A 26,186-nucleotide genomic window follows, 5' to 3' on the forward strand; every position below is an offset into this window, starting at 1 on the left:
GTAAGGTTAGGTTGTGTATTGCAGACTTTTCTTGTTTCTTGAGAAAAGCCTGTATTGCTATATACTTCATCTTGGGACTGCCTTTGGTGCATCCCAAAGGTTCTGGTCTGTTGTGTTTTTATTTTCATTTGTTTCCATGGGTTTTTAAAAAAAATTCTTCTTTAATTTCCTGGTTTACCCATTCATTCCTTAGTAGGATGCTCTTTAACCTCCATGTATTTGTGTTCCTTCCAAATTTTCTCTTGTGATTGCGTTCAAGTTTAAAGTACTATAGTCTGAAAATATGCATGGTATAATCTCAATTTTTTGGTACTGGTTGAGACCTGATTTGTGACCCTGTATGTGATCTATTCTAGAGAATGTTCTATGTCCACGTCAGAAGAAGGTACATTCTGTTGCTTTAGGATGGAATACTCTGAACATATCTGTGAAGTCCATCTGGTCCAGTGTGTCATTCAAAGCCCTATTTCCTTGTTGATTTTCTGCTTATATGATGTGCCATTGCTGTGAGTGGGTGTTAAAGTCCCCTACTATTATTGTACTATGATTGATGTGTTTCTTTAATTTTGTTATTAATGGGTTTATATAATTGGCTGCTTCCAAGTTAGGGGCATAAATATTTACAATTGCTTGACCTTCTTGTTGGATAGACCCTTTTATTTTGATGCAGTGTCCTTCTTCCCCTCTTATTATAGTCTTTGGTTTAAAATCTAGTTTGTCTAATATAAGGATTGCTACCCCAGCTTTCTTTTGATGTCCTTTTGCATGATACATGGTTCTACATCCACTTGCTTTCAATCTGGAGGTGTCTTTGCATCTAAAATGTGTCTTGTAGACAGCCTATGTATGGGTCTTGCTTTTTTATCCAATCTGATACCTTGGGTCTTTTGATTGGGCATTTAACCCATTTAAATTCAGAGTAACTATTGGAAGATATGAATTTAGTGCCATTATATTACCTGTAAAGTCCCTTTTTTGTGATTGTCTCTGATTCTTTCTGGTTTATGTTACTTTTGGGCTTGCCATTTACTTATGGAATCCCCTTTAGTATTTCTTTCAGGTTGGTTTGGTGTTCACAAATTCCTTTAGTTTTTGTTTGTCCTGGAATCTCTTTATCTCTCCCTCTATTCTGAATGACAGCTTTGCTGGATAAAGTTCTTGGCTGTATATTTTCCCCATTTAATACATTGAATATAAAATGCCAGCCCTTTCTGGTCTGCCAGGTCTCTGTGGACAGGTATGCTGTCAGCCTTATGTTCCTACACTTGTAGGTTAAGTACTTCTTGTCTTGAGCTTCTTTCAGGATTTCCTCTTTATCTTTGAAATTTGCAAACTTCACTATTAAGTTTTGGTGTTGTTGATCTATTTTTATTGATTTTGAGAGGGTTTCTCTGTGCCTCTTGGCCTTGAGTGCCTGTTTCCATTCTCGGATTAGGAAATTCTTAGCTATAATTTGTTCAAATAAAATCCCCCCCCCTTCTCTTTTGGAATCTCTATTATTAGAATATTATTTCACTTTATGGAATTGCTGCTATCTTGAATGCTCCCTTTGTTATCTAGTAGTTGTTTTTCTCTCTTTTTTTTTTTTAGCTTCATTATTCACCATCATTTTGTCTTCTATATCACTGACTCTCTCTTCGGTTTTGTTTACCCTAGCAGTTAGAGCCTTCATTTTTTACTTCATCTCAGTAATTTGCATTTTTAATTTCAGCCTGATTAGATTTTAGTTTTTTTATTTCTACAGTAGTGATTGTGTACTGTCTTCTATGCTTTTTTCAAGCTCAGCTAGAATCTTTATAATTATTGTTTTGAATTCTATTTCTGACATCTTACTTATAGTCATATTGATTAAATCCCTGGCAGTGAGTACTGCCTCCTGTTCTTTCTTTTAGGGTGGATTTCTCCATCTCTTCATTATGTCCAGAAAAGAATAGATGAGAGAGAAAAGACAAAAATAACAACAACAATACCAGAAAAATACCAAACAAACAAATAAACAAACAAGCAAACAGAAACAAAACAAAATACGAAAAAAAATATCAAAGAAGAGAGAAAACCGAACAAAACAATAAACTAGATTCTGGGTGTATTTTGGTCTGTTTGTTAAACAAGATAAAAGAAATAAAAACTTATGTATATACAAAAATAAAATACAATGAAAGGAAACCAAAAACAATATATATGTAGTATATATATGGATAAAAATTGTAAAGGGATTAAAATAATTGAGAAAATAAGAAAATAGCTAAAAAAAACCCCTGAAAGACTAAAGAATAATTTTTTAATTATTCTTTAGTCTTTCAGTTTTATTTTGCTATATATCCATATCTATATCTATATCATCTATCTATACTGTTTTCTCCAAGAGCTGAAGTTTTGCCATTTTCTCTGATTAGTAAACTTGGTGTTAGCCAGTTTCTCCTGTTGGTCCTATCAAGGAGGGGCCTATTGTGTTGATTCTCGGGTGTCTTTGCTCTGGTGGAATTGCACCACCCCTTGCCAGGGGGCCATGCTCAATGTTAGCAGCTCTTGATTGTACTGTGTGGTGCTATTTTGCTCCCTGAAGGCTTTCAGCACCAATGCAGGGTATGAACATGGCAGCACCCTGATCTCTAGCCCTAGAGCTAAAAGTTCATGCCCTGCACTCTTCAGTGAGCCCCTAAAGAAAATCAATCACTCTTGTCTCCCTGGTTTCCACCCTAACTTTGTGTTCACCCAGCTTGTGATTGAATGTTTTTATCTCAGGCATGTAACCTGGTTCCAGTCTCCAAACCTTAAAGATTCCTGTAGTACAGACTCTCACCATTTCTCCCAGTGGAGGCAAGGGGTTCTCTCCATGCTCTGCTTTTTGATTGGGCCCCTGCAAGGAGAGCTGTCAAATGATGCTGGAATGGCAGTGGCTCCTGTTTTTTGGCAGTATGAGCAGAAAACTGTCACCTGGACTCACTATTTTCAGGGGCTTCCACACTCCAATGTTTTGGAACTCTGCCACACTCAGGCACTCCTGTTCCTTTTGTGACCCTGGAGATCCTGAGATCACACTGTCCCACCTGAAATTTCATCCTGCTTCACCACCTGAACACCTTTCAGCCAGGGATGTTCCCAAATGTAGCAGATTTCTAAAAGTTCTGATTTTGTACTCTGATGCTTATGACTCTTTGGCAGTAGTCTCTTTAAGCAAGCTGCCTCCTCTCCTCAGATTATCTTCTGATAATTCACCTGAATTCAAGTGTCCACACCTCCTACCCTATAAAAAGTGGTCAGTTTTCTTTTTGTAGAATTGCAACAATTCTGTCCTCAGCTTTATGTTTGGTTTTGCAGGAGTTCAGAATGATTTGATAACTCTCTAGCTGAATTCCAGGCACCAGACAAATTAGGGTCCCCTACTCCTCTGCCTTCTTAACTCCTCCCTTCCATAGCCATTTTTAAAACTGTGATATGCACTAGAGCTAATTACAGTTATTGAACAAGATATCCTATTACAATTATTTATTACATTCAAGATATGTTAATTTTACCTAACCACAGTGTCCTATTTAGTTGAGGCAGCTATAACAAATTACCCCAGACTGGGAGATTTAAATTACAAATAATTATTTCTCACAATTATTCCTCACAATTCTGGAGGCTGGGAAGTCTAAGGCCATGGTATTGACCAGATTTGGTTCTTGGTAAAGACCCTCTTCAGGATTTGCAGACAGCCATCTTCTCATAATATCCTCACAGGGCAGAAAATAAAGAAAGAAAGAAGGTCTCATGTGTCTTTTCTTATATGGTACTAATTCCATTACTCCCCAAAGTCTCCATCACATTAGAGATTAAGATTTCAACATATGGATTTTATTAAGGAACACAAATATGAATCAATAATATATAGAATATTTTGCAATCTACAATTGTGTGTAAGAAATTCCAGAACTTTGTAATAGGAAGAAAATACCACTATTTAAACAAATGCTAAATTTTGTTAATTTTTTCTTCTAGGATTCTATTTCCCTGATCAAATTCCCCTAGTCTTTATTGATAATGTTGTCTCCTTAAGTTAGTGGCCTTCCACAATTTAGACCTCATTTTTTATTAAATCTGACATTCAGCATCAGTCATGCTGGTTACATCCTTGTGGCATGCATGAATTTGCTATGCTTCTTTTATGTTCTTACATTTTACCATTTGGTCACAAGGCTTAGAAGACTATTATTCAGGTTTCCATTGCTTAGCAGCTCAAAGCCCTCAGACAGAGACTATATGGTTGACCATGCATACTAAATCTATTACAGATGCCCAAAGAATATTTGTGATTTCTCTTACTTGGATAACCCTCTCCTGACTGTACCCTTCATATAAGTTTTACCCACCCTTTAAAATCCAGGCTCAGATTTTATTTTTTTAACAAAAACTTTCTTATCTCAACCTGTTCCCAAATGTGTTTGCATAAACATTACTTCTGGGGGATGTTAATAAGGTATTACAAAAAGGAATTTTACTAAATGGAATCCTATCTGCATATCTTGTCAGAATCTTTTTGAATATCAATTCATATTTTGATTATTCCGTAAATGAATAGATAATACAAGAATTTTGATGAGAGAACTTTTTCTCCATGGAATACCAGTTTAGTAAGAATGTTCTCTGGTCATATATTAGCAAGTTTGTTGATTATTTGATTCTTCATTTCTCTGAGTTCCTATGCAAATTATAATCTGTAGGACACTACTTATAAGTCATTTATTTAGTCATTATATATATTTCTCTACCTAGATTTTCCAAAGGATTTGTGTTACCTTATTTATTATATCAAAGTACAAGATAAAACAGTATGGACTTAAATACAGTGAAAATGAATGAAATAAGACATTTTAGTGACTAAAGTCAAACAGATTATCATAATTGGATAATGTAACTGCCTGTAGTTTCCTGGCTTTTTGTGCAAGAATTAATGTCATAGAGCTATCAATTTCTTGCAAAAATATAAAGCAATTTAAAAATGTATTTTCCTGAAACAAAATCCAAGCAAGAATATGATACAAGTATTCATATTCTTTCATAAGGGGCACTGAGAAGTGAACTATAGAATACTTTGTTCACCATTTTCCAACTTTGAAGAACTCCTTCTATGGAGGAAGTGATATTAATCTATAATTCAGTGAAGAATTTCTGTGAGAAGCCGAGGTAACAACCAGGGGATTAGGATATATGTTTACCCATAAGAATCAGAAACTCAAAGTAGACATTGTTTAAAATAAATGAAATCTTTACTTTACTTTTACCTAGTGGCCTGGAGGTAAAAACCTAGGTCTGGTCCCCACCTTCCAATCTCTGAGGTTATCCATGGTCTTGGATTCTTTATATTTCACTCCTTCACATTTCTGGGCTGTTGCTCTTGTTACCATTGTCAAAACTGACCAGGATGGCTCAGTGCCACATCCTCAGTCAGGGTCAGTGCAAGAAGGAGAAGAGTATGGATAAACAGCACCCTTTCCTTCTGCTCACATCTCAGTGGCCTGGACATCTTAGTATAGCCAGACTGAAGATGTAGAGATGTGGTTTTTATTCTGGGTGGTCATGTATCTGGTAAATGATTCTCTGATAAAAGAAAGAACAATAAATATTGGAAGAAAATAAGTAACCTCTGCCACAACTGGTTTCCAGCTTTCTTTCCTGTTGTCTAGATTATCAATGAGGAAGAAAATGTGTAAATTAAAGTATTTTTTGACATATCCTAGATGAGCTTTGGACAAACACTAAATTTATTTAAAGTTGAAATCTTAAAATACATGGTTAATGTGAATAGTTTATATTGTTTGTTAAGGTAAAGGCCCTGGACATTAGATTCCAGAGGTGAGGGAGGGGGAGTGGTCTCTTTGTGGAAGTGAAACCAGAGCCTTTCTGTCCAGGCTGAATGTCAAGTCACACTGGTATTAGCAGAATAGTAGAGAAGTTCAGAAATTCTTTAGGAAGGACAGTGGATCAGTCTCAAACTTTTTCCCCAAACTAGAGACAGATTCTCCAATTCTGGGCCATATAGACAGTAATACTTGAAATTCTAGAGTTTCCACTTTGACCTTTTCATGGGTTTACCATTAGCATAATAATGTTGAATTATAAGCCATATTAAAACTTAATGACTCAAAACAGCCAGCATTTACTTATCTCACAGTTCTGTGAGTCATAAATGTTAGTTAGGATCAATTGGGCTCTCTCATGTTTCAGGAGTCAGATGGGGTATGAAAGGTTGCCCTTTTGCTCGTGGGTAGCCTCACTCCCAGGCCTGGACATTGGCTAGGAGAAAAGGGTGCTTCAGTCCTGCTCCCCATGGGCTTTCACCATCTGGCAGGCTAGCCAGTCTGAGCCAGGGGTCCAAGTGAAAGAGATAATGTGTGCAAGGGCTAGATCTGGCACACCACAACTCCCAGAACATTCTATTAGCAGACGTGAATCACAGGCCCAGTTAAGAGTTAAAGTATAGAATTGGAGGCTAGGAAGATGGTGGAGTAGGAGGGCCCTAAGCTTTTTTCAACCCACAGATGCTGCTGGATAACACTGACATCAGTGTACGTAACCCAAGAAACAACCCAAAGACTGGCAGAACAAACACCACAACTAAAAGTAGAGACGAAGCCATATAGAAGAAGTTAGGAAGGATGAAGACACAGCCTGGGAGCAAAAGAGACATTGGTTGTTGGCTGGGGAAGGAGTTGGTGGCACAAAGAAGGGTGAAAAACAAACTACCGCACTAAGGAGCCTGTACCAGAAAGATGAATCCACAAAACATGTGGCTTTGAAAACAAGAAAGGCCAATTCTCATGAGTTCTTACAACCAGTGAGACTTAAAGCCTAAAATTTTAAAACTCAGCAGTCTCAGCTCTGGGAGGACCTGGAGGGCATTAGGAAACTTGGGTCCCCACTCATTTAGAGAATAGGACAAACAGCCAGTGCAGATATAGCCTGGAGGAAGTGGTTTGAAAAACTCCCCTTGGGGCATATGGGAAGGATAGTGATTCACTCATCTCAGAGCATACCCTAGAAAGGAAGGAATCATGGGAAGACACCTTCAGGAACAGAGGAGCTGGCAGGTGCCTCTTTGTTCCCCCACTATCCAGTGTAAACATACTGCCACCTGAGGGAACCAGCATGGTGCTGACATTTGCTACCTAACATGCTTACACCAATCCCTGCCCCCTATGCATCGGCAGATCCACCCTTTCCAGTCATACTTGTCTCAGTCCCTGCTTTGCAGAGCTCCTCCCTCAAAAGATCTGCACAATCCTTGCTAGCACCATCTTGACCCACACCTTTTGCAGGGTCTAGGTTCAGTCAGTGATAGTGGCAGGTTTCATTTTGTAAGTAGATCAGTGCACACCTTTTTAAAATGCACCCTAGTCAACCAGGGACCAAATACTGCCCACAAAAGAGAAAGAGAGAAAAAAAAAACTGGTTTGATGGATAAAAAGTCCAAGGCTGAAGAGCAAAGTACATGTAACACACATAGGGGACACTCCCTGATGCAACAGATCTGGGGAAACAGGGACATTGCTCTATGGGGCACTACAAGACCTCTCCTTCATAAGGTCATTACTTTCAGGAGCAAAAGATGTAGCTGAATTTCCTAACACAGAGAAACAGACACAGAGAGTTAGACAAAATGGGGAGACAGAGGAATGCATACCAAATGAAAGAACAGGACCAAGTTACAGCAAGAGACCTTAGAGAAATGGATATAAGTAGTATGCCAGCTAGAGAATTTAAAGTAATAATCACAAGGGTACTTATTGGATATGAGAAAAGAGTGGAGGACATCAGTGAGACCCTTAACAAGGAGATAAATAAGAACCAATCAGAAATGAAGGACACAATAAATGTACACTTGATGGAATAAATAGCAGACTATAATAACAGAACAAACTAGTAACCTGGAGGACAGAGTAAGGGAAAGTAATCAAGCTGAACAAATGAGAGAAGGAAGAAGTATGCAAAACGAGAATAGACTTAGAGAATTCAGTGACTCCAACAAGTGTAATAACATTTGCATTTGAGGGATCCCAGAAGGAGGAGAGAGAAAAGGGGCACAATATTCATTTGAAGAAATAATAACTGAAAACTCCCATTACCTGGGGAGGGAAACAGATATCCAGATCCAGAAGGTACACAAAATCAACCCAAGGAGGTCCACACCAAGGCACATTATAATTAAAATGGCAAAAAGTATTGACAAAGAAAAAAAATTAAAGCAGCAAGAGAAAAGACAGTTACATACAAAGGACACCACATAAGGATATCAATGAATTTTTCAGCAGAAACTTTGCAGGACAGAAGAGAATGGCATGATATATTCAAAGTGCTGAAAGGGAAAAATCTTCAGCCAAGAATATTATATCCATCATGGCCATTATTTAGAATAGAGGGAGATATAAAGAGTTTTTCAGACAAACAAAAACTAAAGGAGTTTATGATCACTAAACCAGGCCTACAAGACATGTTAAAAGGGACTCTGAGTGGAAAGAAAAGACTGTAATTTGGAAGCACAAAAGCAGTACAAATAAGTATTTCTGTAAAAATCAGTCAAAGGATTCATAAAAGGATGTAAAATATGACACCTTATACCTAAAATGTTATGTGTGAGGGGGAGTAAAGAATGTGTTCAAACTTAAACAACCATCAACTATTTATAGAGTACTATACACAAAGATGCTATATACAAACTTAATGGTAACCACAAATCAAAAACCATTAATATATATGCAAATAATAAAGAAAAAAGGAATCCAGGTATATCACTAAAGAAAGCCAACAAATCATGAAAGACAGCAAAAGAGGAGAAGGTCAAAGAAAAATTACAAAACAACCGCAGAACAAGTAACAAAATGACAAAGACTTATCTAGAAATAATTACTTTTGATGTAAATGGACTAAATGCCCCAATCAAAAGATACAGTGGGAGGGAGTGGGTAAAAAACAACACAAAACAAAACAAGACCCATCTGTACGCCACCTACAAGAGACTCATTTCAGACCTAAAGTCACCTGCAGATTGAAAATGAGGGAATGGAGAAATATTTATCTTATAATGGATGAGGTAGTAATACTTATATTGGACAAAATAGACTTTAAAATAAAGACTGTAACAAGACAAAAGACACTGTATAATAATAAAGGGGACAATCAACAGGAAGATGCAACTAAGGGAAGCTAAGGTGGTAGCATACTAGGAGGACTCTAAGCTCCTCTATTTCCTTGAACACAGCTGAGTAGCTATCAGGTTGTTCTAAATACCCCAGAAGTCAAGGTGAAGACAGACAGAACAAACTCCCCAACTAAAGGAAGAGAAGAAGCCACATCAAAGAAGGTAGGAACTGCATAGACATGGTTTGGGGGAGAAATGGATCATGGGTGCTGCAGAGGGGAAGGAGCTGTGTCATAGAGGAAGGAAAGAGAGAGAGGGGAGCATCTGGGAGAACAAACAAGGAGAATATTTCACCAAAGTCAATGGCTGGGAAAACAAAAGAGGCTGATTTTCATGGGTTCTTACCACAAGTGAGACTTAAAGACTTGAGTTTTAAAGGTTGGGGCTTGGCTGGGATAGAGCTCTCAGGGACTGCCCTAGATAGTTAGCAGGGAAACAACCTGGGGACAGATGGCATGGAAACAGTGATCTGAACTCTTAGAACATAGAGGGTAATGGAGGGGGTGGGTGGTATTATTCACTCTTCCTGGAGCATGTCCCTGAGAAGTAGCATTTTCAGGGTGGTGTCTCTCTGGCAACAAAGGCCAGAGATCTAAGTGAAACAGATATTTTACATAAGGATACTTGCTGGGCTTAAGAAAAGAATGGAAGATTTCAAGGCAGTCCTTACCTTCTGAATCAGTCAGAAATGAAGCATGCAATAACTGAATTTGGAAACAGGCCTGATGCAATCAACGCAAGGCTAGAAGAAGCAGAGGAACAAATAAATGATATAGAAGACAAAATAATGGAAAATAATGAAGTTGAACAAAAGAGAGAAAGAATAATTATGCAACACAAGAATATACTTGGGGAACTCAGTCTCCCCAGGACTCCATCAAATGTAATAACTTTCATATTATAGGAGTCTCAGGAGGAGAAGAATGAGAAAGGGGACAGAAAAGGTATTTGAGGAAATCATAACTGAAAAATTCCCTAATCAGGGTAGCAAAACAGACATCCAAATCCAGGAGGCACAGAGAACTACCATCAAAATCAAGAAAAGCAGGCCAAGACAAAGATGTATTGTAATAAAATTTGCAAAATATAACCATAAAGAAAAAATCCTAAAAATGGCAAGACAAAAGTAGTCCGTAACTTACAAGAGAAGACAAATAAGGTTGTCAGCAGATATCTCCACAGAAACTTGGCAGGGCAGAGGAGAGTGGCAAGATATATTCAAAGTGATGAGTGGGAAAAATCTACAACAATTCTATCATTCAGAAGACTATCATTCAGAATAGAAGGAGAGATAAATATTTCTCAGACAAAACTAAAAGAGTTTGTGACCACTAAACCAGCCCTACAAGAAATATTAAAGGGGAATCTGGGTGAAAAGGAAAGACCAAAAGTGACAAAGACAAGAAAAGAACAGAGAAAATCTCCAGAAACAACAGAAAAATAAGTAATAAAATGGCACTAAATACATATATATATCAATAATTACACTGAATGTGAATGGACTAAACACTCCAATCAAAAGACAAGGTGTTAGAATGGATTAAAACACACACACACACACACACACACACACACACACAAGACCCATCTACATGCTGCCTATAAGACACTCATTTTAGATAGAAAGAAATTGAATCAGTAGTCAAAAATCTCCCAACAGACAGAAGTCCAGGTCCAAACAGCTCCATGGGTGAATTTTGCCAACCATTTATTTATTTTTTTAATGTTTTAAAAATTTTTTTATAAACATATAATGTATTATTAGCCCCAGGGGTACAGGTCTGTGAATCACCAGGTTTACACACTGCATAGCACTCACCATAGCACATACCCTCCCCAATGTCCCAAACCCCACCACCCTCCCCCTACCTCCCTCCCCACCGGCAACCCTCAGTTTATTTTGTGAGATTAAGAGTCACTTATGGTTTGTTTCCCTCCCGATCCCATCTTGTTTCATTTATTCTTTTCCTACCCTCCAAACCCCCCACATTGCATCTCCACTTCCTCACATCAGGGAGATCATATGACAGTTGTCTTTCTCCGATTGACTTATTTCGCTAAGCATAATACCCTTTAGTTCCATCCACGTCATTGCAAATGGCAAGATTTCATTTCTTTTGATGGCTGCATAGTATTCCATTGTATATATATACACCATATCTTCTTTATCCATTCATCTGTTGATGGACATCTAGGTTCTTTCCATAGTTTGGCTATTGTGGACATTGCTGCTATAAACATTTGGGTGCACATACCCCGTCAAATCACTACGTTTGTTATCTTTAGGGTAAATACCCAGTAATGCAATTGCTGGATCGTATTGCCAACCACTTAAAGAAGAATTAAAACTGTTCCAAATGATCAGAAATTGGAGGAGAAATTCCAAGTTCATTCTGTGAGTCCAGCATTACCCTTATATCAAAACCAGATAAAGACTCCACTAAAAAAAGACAATTACAAGCCAATATCTCTAATGAGCATGGATGCAAAAATTCATAGAATTTTAATAGAATACCAGTAAACCAAATCCAACAGTACATTAAAAGAATCATTTACCACCATCAAGTGGATTTATTCCTGAGCTGTAAGTTTGGTTCAATATTCCCAAATCAGTATAATACACCACATTAATAAAAGAAAGGATAAAAACCATATGATCCCTTCAATAGATGCTGAAAAAGCATTTGACAAAGAACAATATCCATTCATGGTAAAATCCATCAACAAAGTAGAATTAGAGGAAACATGCCTCGACATAATAAAGGCCATATATGAAAACCCCCAGTGAACATGATATTCAATGAGGAAAAACTGAGAGCTTTTCTTCTTTGGTCAAGAATAAGACACGGATGTCCATTCTCAACAGTGTTATTTAATATAGTACTGGAAGTCGTAGCCACAGCAATCAGACAACAAAAATAAATAAAAAGCATTCAAATCAGCAAAGAAGAAGTCACATTTTCACTATTTGCAGATGACATGATAGTCTAAAAGACTCCACCAAAAAAAATTTGCTAGAACTGATATATGAATCCAGTAAAGCTGCAGGATACAAAATCAAGGTACAGAAATCATTTGCATTTCTATACACCAATAATGCAGAAGCAGAAAGAGAAATAAAGGAATTGATCCCATTTTACAATTGCCCCTAAACCCCTAAGATACCTAACCAAAGAGGTAAAATGTCTGTACTCTGAAAACTATAGAACACTTATGAAAGAAATTGAAGATGACACAAAGAAATGGAAAGATTCTATACTCATGGATTGGAAGAACAAATCTTGTTAAAATATCTATACTACCCAAAGAAATCTATACATTTAATACAATCTCTATCAAAATCCCACCAGCATTTTTCACAGACCTAGAACAAAGAATCTTAAAATTGTATGGAACCACAGAAGACCCCAACTAGACAAAGAAATCTTGAAAAAGAAAACTGAAGCTGGAGGCATCACAATCCTGATTTCAAGTTTTATTATAAAGGTGTAGTCATCAAGACAGTATAGCATTGGCACAAGCATGGGCACTTAGATCAGTGAACAGAACAGAAATCCCAGAAATGTATATACACATGGGTATATTGTCAACTAATTTTTGACAAAGCAGGAAAGAATATCTAATGTAAAAAGACAGTCTCTTCAATAAATGCTTTTGCAGAAACTGGACAGCAACATGTGAGAGAATGAAATTGGACCACTTTCTTACATCATACACAAAAATAAATTCAAAATGGATGAAAGACCTAAAGGTGAGACAAAAAACCAGACAGGAAACCTAGAAAATCCTAGAGTACAACAAAGGCAGCAAACTCTTTGACCTTGGCTGCAGCAACTTCTTACTAGATATGTCTCCTGAGGCAGGGAAACAAAAGCAAAAAACAATTATTAGGAGTTCATCAAAATAAAAAGCTTCTGCACAGTGAAGGAAACAATAAACTAAAAGGCAACCTATGGAAAGGGAGAAGATATTGCAAATTACATATCTGATAAAGGTTGAGTACCCAAAACCTTATCTAACTCAACACCCAAAAAACAATCCAGTTAAGAAATGGGCAGAAGTAATGAATAGGTATTGTTCCAAAGAAGACATCCAAATGGCCAGGAGACACATGAAAAACTGTTCAACATCACTCATCATCAGGGAAATACAAATCAAAACCAGGAGACATCACCTCTATTAGTCAAAATGGCTAAAATTAACAATACGGGAAACAACAGGTGTTGTTGAGGTTGCAGAGAATGGGAAACCCTCTTACACTGTTGGTGCAAATGCAAACTGGTACAGTCACTCTGGAAAACTTTTTCTCAAAAAGTTTTAAACAGAACTACCCTATGATCTAACAACTGCACTACTAGGTATTTGCCCCAAGGATTCAAAAATACTAACTCAGAGGGATACATACATCCCAATGTTTATAGAAGCATTATCAACCATACCCAAATTATGAGCCCAAATGTCCATCAACTAATGAAAAGGGATAAAGAAGATGTGGTATATATATAATGTATATACAAATACAGAGGAGTATTACTCAGCCATGAAAAGAAATCTTGCTATTTGCAATGACATGGATGGAACTAGAGAATATTATGCTAAGTGAAATAAGTCAAAGAAAGACAAATACCATATGATTTCCCTCATAGGTGGAATTTAATTGCAAAACATATGAGCAAAGGGGAAAAAAAGAGAAAGTGAGAGAGAGAGAGAGAGAGAGAGACAAACCAGGAAAGGGACTTAACTATAGGGAACAAACTGATGGTTACCAGAGGCTAGGTGGGTGGGGGATAGGTTAAACAGGTGTTGGGGATTAAAGAGTGCAGTTATCATGATAAGTACAGAGTAATATACACAATTTTTAATCACTATGTTGTCCACTTGAAACTAATATAACACTGTACTTTATACCAGAATTAAAATTTTTAAAGTTATTTAAAATAGAGTTAAAGTATAGGAAAATAGATTCCACTTCTTGGATGGGGAAGCTACAAAATCACATTGTAAAGACTTGGATAAGGAGGATTAGAGTATTGAGCGCCATTCTGTTATCTATCTACAGGCATTTTTTAGTTCGGTATTTTGTAGTTCTAGTTGAAGTATAATACCTCAGGAAAACTAAAAGTCTTATTATCTTAAAAAATGAGTAATGTTTTAGTCCTTTCCAGAAAGTGTAAGGACTCTAGTTAAGAAGGGATGTTTACTTCCTCCTTTGGATAACATTGGAAATGTGGAGCTATATAATGGCTTAACTACTGTTAAACAATATATAATGTACAATCTTCTAAGTTTTGTTTTAAATCACCTCTGCTGAGAAATATGCAGTATAGGTAACCAGAAAAAAACAATATCTACTAATATTATTGGTAATATATGTATATCCCTTTAAGCTATGATAAAAGTATTGATTTGCTGTAGCTAAAGCTGGAAATTTGAAATGAAAGTATCTGGATGCCAATACTCACTCTGGTCCTTGTGAAAAATTAAAAGTTAAAAGATTTATGATACTGGATAAATGTCTAACCTTTAAGCCCCTGTTTCTTTGTCTATAAAATGGAAGTGATAATTGTATTAATATCTTTAGGTTGTTTTAGGACTTAATTGAGAAAATGAATTTCAAAGTTCTCAAGATAGTACCTGGCAAATAGTAGTATTAAGCAATAATAGCTCTTTTTATTATTGAAGAATTATATTTTATTTTTAATCAATTATTAATTTTATTATTTTATTAATAATTAAGATTAATTGCATTTTATTTTAGTTATATTTTATTAATAATTAATATTAATTATATTTTATTTTTAATTAATAAAGAATTGATTTTATTATTGAAGAATAATAGTTTTACTTCTTTGTATATCCAATTATATGTGAAGTTGAAAACAAAAATTAGGGCTTTAGTAGAGTAGGGAAGATTGAATACACATCTTTACTGCTATTTTTCATTTAAAATTTTTATTTTCAGTTAGTTAACATACAATGTTATATTAATTTCAGGCCTACAATATAGTGTTTCAACAATTCCATACATCACCCTGTGCTCATTACAAGTGAAGCCCTTAATCCCCATTACCTATTTAACCCATCACCCCCTACCTCCCCTTTGGTAACCAACAGATTGTCCTCTATACTTAAGAATTTGTTTCTTTCTTTGACTCTCTCTTTCACTTTCATTTTTTCCATCTGCTTGTTATTTTTTCTTAAATTCCATATATATGAGTGAAATCATATGGTATTTTTCCCTGATTTATTTTGCTTAACATTATACTCCCTAGCTCCATCCATGTCATTGCAAATGGCAAGATTTCATTCTTTTTTATGGCTGAATAATATTCCATCATATATATATGTAGATATATGTGTGTATATATATATTATATATATAATATTCTTTATCCATTCATCATTCAATGGTCATCTGTGCTGCTTCCATGTCATGTCTATTATAAATACTGCTCCTATAAACATAGGGGTGTATGTTTCCTTTTGAATTAATATTTTTGTGTTCTTAGTAGTGCAATAGCTAGATTATACAGTAGTTCTATTTTTAACTTCTTGAGAAACCTTGATGCTGTTGTCCAGAGTAGCTGTACCAGTCTGTATTCCCACCAACACTGCATGACTATCATTTTCGTCCTTAACAATAAAGGAGTCCTAGCAGCAAAAAGAGAGGACACTAAAAATCAGATGAAAAGTGAAGGAAATAGTTTCATGAAACTGGTGTTGGCAATGAGTTCTTGGATTTGACCCCAAGAAACAGGCAACTAAACAAGGGACTATATCAAACTAAAAAGCTTCTGCACAACAAACAATTAGTATAGTGAAATGGCAACCTATGGAATGAGAGAAAATAGTTGCAAATCATATAGCTGTTAAAGGATTAATATTTGAAAGGTGTAAGGAACTCCTACATCTCAATAGGAAAAACAAAAACAAATAATTCGGCAAAGGACTTGCATAGATGTTTTCTAAAGAAGATATACAAATGGCCAACGGATACACAAAAATATTCTCAACAGAAGTAATCACGAGTATAATGCAAATAAAAAAAATAATAAAATATAAACTTATATCTGTTAGGATGGCCATTATAAAAATAATAATGAGTGTTGGAGAGGATGTAGAGAAATTGAAACCTTTGATGGTAGGAAAGCAAAATGGTCACTTTAGGAAACAGTATGGAGATTCCTCAAAAAAATAAAAATAGCATAACCATATGATTTAACAATTCTACTTCTGGGTATATATCCAAGAGAATTGAAAGCAGGATCTTAAAGAGGTATTTGCACTCCCATGTTCATTGAAGTATTAGTTATAGTAGTCATGATGTATAACAACCTAAATGTTCATTCATGGATGAATGGATAAAAAAATGTGTATATACTTTCTGCAGTATGCCACAGCATGGATGAAGCTGGGAGTTATTATTCTCATTGAAATAAGCCAGTCACAGAAAAATAAATATTGCCTGATTCCACTTACATATGATGTGATGTTTAATTTTATGCATCAATTTGACTAGGCTAAGGGATGCCAAGATAGCTGATAAAACATTTCTGGATCTGCTGTGAGGATGTTTCTGGAAGAGATTAACAATTGATTCAGTAAACTGAGTAAAGAGATCCATCCTCACCAATATAGGTGGATATCATTTAATCCTTTATGAGCCTAAAGGTAAAGGAAAGATGAATTAACTCTCTTCTAGAGCTTGATGTCCATCTTTTCCTGCCCTTGGACATCAGAGCTCCACGTTCTTGGGCCTTCACATTCTAGACTTACACTAGTAGTCACCGATTCTCAGACCTTTGGAATTGGACTGGTTTATACCACTCACTCCCCTGATACTACAGTTTTCAAATAGAAAATTGTGATACTTTTCAACCTCCATAACTCTGTGTGCCAATTTCTATGAAAAACCTATTTATTTTTCTATCCATCTATCTATTTATATATAACATCTGTTTCTTTATGTATCTCCTGTTGGTTCTGTTTTCTCTGGAGAACCCTAGTTAATACATATGAATTATCTAAAATTGTAGAGTAGAATAGTGTTTAGCAGGAATTAGAGGGAGGGAGAAATGGGGTTTCTATTCAATGGATACAAAGTTTTAGTCATGCAAGATGAGTTCTTCCAGAGATCTGCTGTACAACATTGTACCGATAATGAATAGTACTCTATTGCACACTTAATATTTTGTCAAAAGAATAGTGATCATGTTGAATGTTGTTACTAAATAACAAAAAGTAAATAACTTCTTTCAGGTCCAGAAAAGACCTAGGAATAGGCTAATTGGAAATTAGACCACATAGACTCCTTCTGAAAGTGCAAGTGTACCCAGGACAAATTGGTAGTCGTCTACAAGAAGCAGAGGGTCTACAAACCTTCCCTGCCAAGTCAGGGGCTGTCCAAGCCTGGTAGGAATGCATCAAAATTTATAAACAAGGAAGATTCACCAATCTAGAATCCAGAGTCATGGTAAAAATCAGGAATATCTTATAAAGTACTTCAGGTTATATTACAGGAAGGAACTTGGAAGAATGACCCAATTCCAGGATATTTAAAAGACATGTCTATAAATTACAGGGGATAAGGAACTGTACTTTGAAGTATGATGGATATATGTTTGAACCTGGACACCTACCCTTGCCAGCTGTATGACTGTGGGCAAGTTGACTAAACTATCTGAGACTCAGAGTTATTTTGAATCTATTATCTAAAGCTCTAAGGCCAGAATCTAGACTATATCAGGTGATTAAAAAATAACAGCTATTTTTGCCATCATCATGATTTGCTTAGTATTAATTAGGTTTAATAAATGTTGATGTTTTAAATATATTCGAAGTTAGATGTCAGTTTTCTTATCTCTATATAGGGATCATTTTGGTATTTATTTCATGAAGCTATAAACTAATATATGTAGCATACGTGTCACTTAGAAAATGCTAAACTGGTAATGTTAATTGTTGCACAACATTATTATTACTTCACTGATTAAGAATCATGTTTTGGAGTATTTTTTTGCCCAGCCTTTCAGCTATAGGTTAAACAGTTTGGGTGCCAATGGGTGGTCTCTTTTTCATTGAGCTGTCTGGTATTTGTAGGCTTTCTGGTTGCCAAGCAGTCTAAAATTCCTTTTAGATAGCAGAATGTCATGAAAAAAAAAATTTGCTTTACAGTCATGCATGTTTTTACTAGACAGAGCTTATTATTATCATATAAAATTTGTAACAACAATGCATTAAACCCAGAATATAAAGATGAAAAGAAAAAGCAAATTTAAAAAATTATCTCACCATTTGAGTATAAGCACATTTTTTGGTAAAATTCTTGCAATAATTCATTCTATTTATTTATGTGAATAAGAGGATATATATAACTGAACTTTTTCCCTAAGGTAAGGACCATATCATATTTCTGTGTTCTAAGTATCATTTCAATTGCTGGCATAATAGAGAGAGGCCATAATCTATTGCTTTTTCCATTGACAGTGGTTGGATTCTTTTTTTTTTTCTGTGCATCTTATTCTTTTTATTAAAAGCTAGGTAACTTGTATAAAACAGTAGTGGAGATGAGCATTTTTTTTCCTTTGTCAGATGCTTGGTGTTGGAGGTTGAGTCCACCAGGTGAGTTGGGTTTGGGTTTTTCTATTGTTGTAGATCCTTTAGTGTATTTCAGATTTCAAATTTCTCCATTTGGAAGGTGGACAGGTGTTTGTTGGGATCCTGCTCTACCCTCAGCTTTCAGTAATCCCTGCATATCAGCATATCAAGGGAGATCTCTCTCCACACTCTTGACCTTCTCCAAGAAGTGGCTTGTTATTCAGTGTTCAGTTCATGATGGGAACAAGGGAGTCCTTGGCTTTCCCAGTCCAGCTCCCTTTTTAGACATGCCTTCTTCAGCTTCTTCTCAACATTCTTGCCCCTCCTTGTAACCCATGACAACCAATTTCTGGTTTGTAACAGTAGAGGTCTTGGATGGGAAAGAGTACCCTATGTTTCAACCAACAGCAGCCCCTGCTTTGCATAGGTGTGGGATCCTGGGACTGAAGAGTTTTCCTACCCTTCCCCCCAGGGATAGGAGTCTTTGCTTCTATTTCTCTCTCAGAAGTAATGATTTTTGCCTGGGTCCTGGGAATGGAACTGTATCTTACCTCTCCTCTAGTGACTTTAGGCTTTGACTTCCTGTAAGTGAAAGGTCTGAGAAGTGAACAGGATTTCATGTGCCTCATTGGAGAGAGTTCTCTTTGTCTCCTGTTCCATTCCTTGTCTTTTCCTGAGCACCCAGAAGAGTTTGTGAATGAGTGAAGACTACCTCAGGTTAGGACCTCTCGGGTGTGTTGAACTGTCATTTTAACCCATACTTAGCCTTTCAGAATTTAATTTCAGCTACTTTCTCCCTGTTTACTTGTAAGATGGTCATCTCTTCTATGTGTTCTTTCAAAGAAACCCTGTTCATGTGTCCCAGCTCCCTGGGTGGAATTTGTCACACTTTAGAATTCAGTTCATTGGTTTGCCTTGAGCCTTCAGCTCTCTGATAGAATCAAGGAGGTTATATTTCAGAGTGGGAGAGATGTTGTTCTCTTGCAATTTCTGCATCATAAGCAGAAGAACCCCACAACTTTTGGCACCGATGGGCTTTCCATAGGACATGTGAATTATTTCCCCTTTTTTTGCTGCTGTGAATTGTTCTGTGAGCATTAGCTTGGTACACAATTCGTTACTATTTTCCTAGTTACTTCCTAACTCTACAGTCTTCAAGGTGGACTTGCTGGAACAGTGACTTTGAGCATCAGTAAATTCCTTGAAACATATTGCCATATTGCATTCCAAGACAGTCACACTCTTGTTGACACCAGTAGTATATGACAGAGAAGTGTGTGCTTGAACATTTTCTAATTGCTTATTATTATTAAAAATATTTGTCAGCATGATAAGGAAGAATGCCAAATATATAATTGTGTTAAAATTTAGATTTCTTTTGAAGTTGAATATTTTATTAAACTGTTGGTCATTTGGTTCCTTTCCACACCTTTCTGCTGCTTAATTTATCATTGCTGTGCACTTCCTTGTTGAGTTATTATTAACAGATGTAGCAGAAAGCTGTCATAAGTTTTGCCTTCAAAGAACTATGGCTAAAAAAATTAACAAGAGTATCACATATCTAATATATGCATAAAATTGTATATCATATACCCTTTAGAGATCTGTGAAGTAGCTACTCCCTACTTGGTCTGACATGTGGAATGTCAAAGCCCAGGACTTGGCTTTCTACACACTGCTTTCCAGACCCAAGATTCTTTCCAAATGACCCCAAACCAGAGCTGATTGCTAGCTAATGTGTGTCAACTTGGGGTTAGGTTGGTTTTAGTTTATATGGGATTAAAAAAAAAAATACTTCTTTCCTTTTATCCTAATTCAACTAAACAGACTCGAAATAAAACCAAAGCTTGCTGAATGTCCTTGTGGCCTCCATATGACTATAGACTCCACGTAACTGTGTTTTCAGCCTGTCCTGGGTTTCTTTGCTCCTAGGACAAGGCTGGGTTAGTTGTAAATAATCTAAACCGTGTTTTTAGTGTCTTTATTTTCCCATTATTTTATTTATATATTATTTATTTATTTATTTATTTATTTATATTTATGTTTATACTTTATTGACATATAGTTGACACACAATGCTGCATGCATTAGTCTCAGGTGTACAACATAGTGATTCAACAAGTTTAGATGTTATGCTATGCTCACTGCAAGTATAGCTACCATTTGTCATAATAAAATGATATTACAAGACCATTGGCTATATTCTCTATGCTGTAACTTTTATTCCTGTGAGGTATTCATTCCATAACTGGAAACCTCCCACTCCCCTTCATCCATTTTGTCCATCCTCCTGCCCTCTTCTCCACTAACAACCATCAGTTCTCTATATTTTTGGGTCTATTTCTGCTTTTTGTTTGTTTGCTTATTTATTTTGTTTTTTTTTTACATTCCACATATAATGAGAAATCATACAGTATTTATCTTTTTCTGACTTATTTTCACTTAGCATAATCCACTTTACATTGATCTATGTTGTTACAAATATATATATATGTGTGTATATATATGTATATATATATATACACACACATATATATATGTATATGGAATATATATACATACATACCACACCTTCATTATACATTGGACTATGGACAGACATTTGAGTTGCTTTCATAATTTGGCTGCTGTTGCAATATACATAGGGACGCATATATCTTTTCAAATTAGAGGGGTTTGGGGGGAAGGGGATACTCAGTAATGGAATTACTGCGTTGTATGGTATTTCTATTTTCAGTTATTTGAGGAAATTCCATACTGTTTTTCTTTTTCTTTATTTTTTTGAATTTCTTTTCAGTGTTCCAGAATTCATTGTTTATGCACCGAACCCAGTGCTCCATGTAATACAGCCCTCCACAATACCCACCCCCAGGCTCACCTAACTTCCCATCCCCCTCCCCTCCAAAACCCTCAGTTTGTTTCTCAGAGTCCACAGTCTCTCATGGTTCCTTTACCCTCTAATTTCCCCAAACTCACTTCTCCTCTTCAACTTCCCATGTCCTCCGTGTTATTTCTTATGCTCCACAAATAAGTGAAACCATATGATAATTGACTCTTTCTGCTTGACTTATTTCACTCAGCATAATCTCTTCCAGTCCCATCCATGTTGATACAAAAGTTGGGTATTCATCCTTTCTGATGGAGGCATAATATTCCATAGTGTATATGGACCACATCTTCTTTATCCATTCATCCGTTGAAGGGCATCTTGGTTCTTTCCACAGTTTGGCAACTGTGACCATTGCTGCTATGAACATTGGGGTACAGATGGCCCTTCTTTTCACTACATCTAAATCTTTGAGGTAAATACCCAGCAGTGCAATTACAGGGTCATAGGGTAGCTCTATTTTTTAATTTCTTAAGGAATCTCCACATTGTTTTCCAAAGTGGCTGCACCAACTTACATTCCCACCAACAGTGTAAGAGGGTTCCCCTTTCTCCACAACCTCTCCAACACATGTTGTTTACTGTCTTGTTAATTTTGGCCATTCTCACTGGTGTAAGGTGGTATCTCAATGTGGTTTTGATTTCCATCTCCCTGATGGCTAATGATGATCAACACTTTTTTCATGTGTCTGTTAGTCATTTGTATGTCTTCTTTGGGGAGTATCTGTTCTCCATACTATTTTCAACAGTGGCTGCATCAATTTACATTACCACCAATGGTGCACCAGTGTTCCTTTTTCTCCACATCCTTGCCAATACTTGTTATTTCTTTTGTTTCTGACTTAGGTATTCTGACTGCTGTGAAGTGATATCTCATTGTAATTATAATTTTCATTTGATGATTAATTTTCATTTGATTCTCAATTTGTTGAGAATATTTTCCTGTGTCTGTTGCCATCTGGATATCTTCTTTGGAAAAATGTCTGTTCATGTTCTCTACGCATTTTAATTGGCTTATCCATGTATTGAGTTCTGTGAGTTCTTTATGTATTTTGGCTACTAACCCCCTAATTGGATATATCATTTGCAAGTATTTCATCGTGTCAGTAGATTGTCTTATAATTTTATTGATTGTTTCCTTCCCTGTGTAGAAGCTTTTCATTTTGATGAAGTCCCAGTAATTTATTTTTGCTTTTGTTTCCCTTGCCTCAGGAACATATCTAGAAAAAATATTGCTATGGCCAATGTCAAAGAAATTACTGCCTGTGCTCTTTTCTAGGATTTTTACAGTTTCATGTCTCACCTTTAGGTCTTTAATTCATTTTGAATTTATTTTTGTGGATGGTGTGTGAAAGTGGTCCAGGTTCATTCTTTTGCATATAGTTGTTCATTTTTACCAGCATCATTTATTAAAGAGACTCTCTTTCCCCCATTGTATATTTTTTCTCCTTTGTCATGGATTAATTGACCATATAGGGGTAGTTTTATTTCTGGGCTCTCTATTCTGTTCCATAGATTTTTGTGTCTACTTTTGTGCCAGTACCATACTGTCTTGATTACTACAGCTTTGTAGTATATCTTGAAATCTGGAATTGTAGTACCTCAGGTTTTGTTCTTTCTCAAGATTACTTTGCCTGTTTGGAGACTTTTTTGATTCCATATAATTTAATGTCTTTCCTTTTTTAATTTTTAATTTTTTAATTACTTTTCAATGTACTAGAATTCATTGTTTATGCACCACACCCAGTGCTCCCTGCAATACATGCCCTCCACAATACCCACCCCCAGGCTTGCCCAACTTCCCACCCTCCACCCCTTCAAATCCCTCAGATTATTTTTCAGAGTCCATAGTCTCTCATGGTTCATCTCCCCCTCTAATTTCCCTCAACTCCCTTCTCCTCTCCATCTCCCCATGTCTTCCATGTTATTTCTTATGCTCCACAAATAAGTGAAACCATATGATAATTGACTCTCTCTGCTTGACTTATTTCACTCAGCATAATCTCTTCCAGTCCCACCCATGTTGATACAAAAGTTGGGTATTCATCCTTTCTGATGGAGGCATAATACTCCATAGTGTATGTATATGGACCACATCTTCTTTATCCATTCATCCGTTGAAGGGCATTTTGATTCTTTCCACAGTTTGGCAACCGTGGCCATTGCTGCTATGAACATTGGGGTACAGATGGCCCTTCTTTTCACTACATCTGTATCTTTGGGGTAAATACCCACTAGTGCAATTGCAGGGTCATACGGTAGCTCTATTTTTAATTTCTTAAGGAATCTCCACACTGTTTTCCAAAGTGGCTGCACCAACTTGCATTCCCACCAACAGTGTAAGAGGGTTCCCCTTTCTCCACATCCTCTCCAACACACGTTGTTTCCTGTCTTGTTAATTTTGGCCATTCTAACTGGTATAAGTTGGTATCTCAATGTGGTTTTAATTTGAATCTCCCTGATGGCTAGTGAAGATGAACATTTTTTCATGTGTCTGATAGCCATTTGTATGTCTTCATTGGAGAAGTGTCTGTTTTTTGACATGATTATCTGTTTTGTGTGTGTTGAGTTTGAGTTCTTTATAGATCCTGGATATCAGCCTTTTGTCTGTACTGTCATTTGCAAATATCTTCTCCCATTTCGTGGGTTGCCTCTTTTAACTTTTTCATATATTTTCATGTAATGCAATTATATAAAATTATAATAATATGGTCATTTTTGGTAGCTCCTGTCTTCTTTTGAGAAACTGCTCTGATTTATTTCTTCAATTTTAACATTTATATACATATTCCATTTACTTTTTATATGATTTGTAAGCTTCAGTAAAAAAGTCATTAATAAAATAAAATATATTACAATTTTCTATTATAATGTAATAAAAATTTAAAAGAACAGTACTTTCATAGTAGCCTTAGTTGCAAAATTATAATATATGTATTTAGATCTTATAAAACTTAGGAATACAAATTTTCTAGTTTATTGTATTTAAAAATATACCCAATACAGAAAATTTCAAATAAAAGTTAACTTCTTTTTCTTTTTTCTATTTTTCTACTCCTTTCCTTTCTAAATTAAAAACCATTTTACAAATATAACAGGAACTCAAGAACATAACACATTCTGTGTGGGTGATTTCATATTTCTTTTGCTTTTTTTTGCATTGAAATTATTAATGAAATGTTCAGCTAATGCTTTTGCATTCAAGTTCTTTAGAGGTTTATTTTTAAATGAGAAGGTGGGAAGAACAAAGTCTGTACATAGCTATCCACCTCTGCAGGAGGGGAGCAGTAAGAAACCACAGCTGTATAGCTCTCAAGGGTAATCTTTTTAAAACCTATAGTCAGTGGGATAATTATGTCATCTAACATGTGCATAGGAGTTTCAAATTTCATGAAAAGTCTCATGTCCAAAACACTTGCATAAATAAATTTTTTTGTCCCTTTAAGAACCTCATATGATTATTGTCACCTGTGGCCTAGTTATAGGAACATAGCTAAACTTCAGAGTAAGACCTCATTGCAAATGCATCAGTGTATGCCTCTAACTGTTAGAATTTGTTATATCTTGTCAAGCATCTGCAGCAGGAAAAGTGAGAGAAACTGCTGACTGAGGGAAAAGGGTTTCCCAGAATGATTTTCCTTAAATATTTCATATCTAGAACATTTGAAATGGTATAAAGTTATGTGAAGGTTTTAGTTTTCATTCTTAGATTAAGAATAGTGTTGTTAGTCTTTTGGGATCATAAACAAAAGTGCTGTAAGTATTGGCTTTCATAGGTAGCTCCCTATACAAAGCACATTAAAGGTCATAACTTACTACAGTATTGCCAACTATTATAGTTCCACAAGAGCTGATTCTGCATTTTGCCCAAAACAATAGATGAAATCTTTGGGGCTGAGATTAACTAAGGAAAAATCCTCAAACAGGACATAGCTCTTTGATAATCTAACATGGATTTAATGGGATTTGCTGCAGGACAAAGACATGTTACATATGTATATATGTATGTATGTATGTATGTATGTAAGAACTATGAATACGGCTATTTTTTTAGAGACTGCATTCAATAAATTTGTATCCAATTGGTTTTGTTCAGTTGCAGATGTTAGTACCTTTGAATCCTGACCACTTCTGTCACTATGGAGACTGTAGTACTTATTCACAGTGGGTAGCTAATTGGCAAAGAATGCTTTTCCATAGGCAGCAAAATGGACCTCATTAGTTCTTTCCTAATATTTTAACTTGTAAGAACTGAATAATGCAGAAATCTGGTACTTCAGACTAGTGGGAATGCATATCTTATTATGTTAACATTTTTACACTCTTTATTACATGTGATGGGTTGAATGGTGTCCCTTCAAAATTCATATGTTGAAGTCCCAACTCCCAGCACCTCAGAATGTAACCATATGTAGAGCTATGATCTTTACAGCAATTATGTTAAAATGAGACTCTCGAGGTGGGACCCTACTCCAATATGACTGTTGTCCTTGTAAGAAGAGGAAGAGACACCAGGGATGGG

This window comes from Enhydra lutris, unplaced genomic scaffold (genome assembly GCF_002288905.1).
Source record: "Enhydra lutris kenyoni isolate GAN:26980312 unplaced genomic scaffold, ASM228890v2 scaffoldscaffold8, whole genome shotgun sequence".
NCBI lineage: Eukaryota > Metazoa > Chordata > Mammalia > Carnivora > Mustelidae > Enhydra > Enhydra lutris.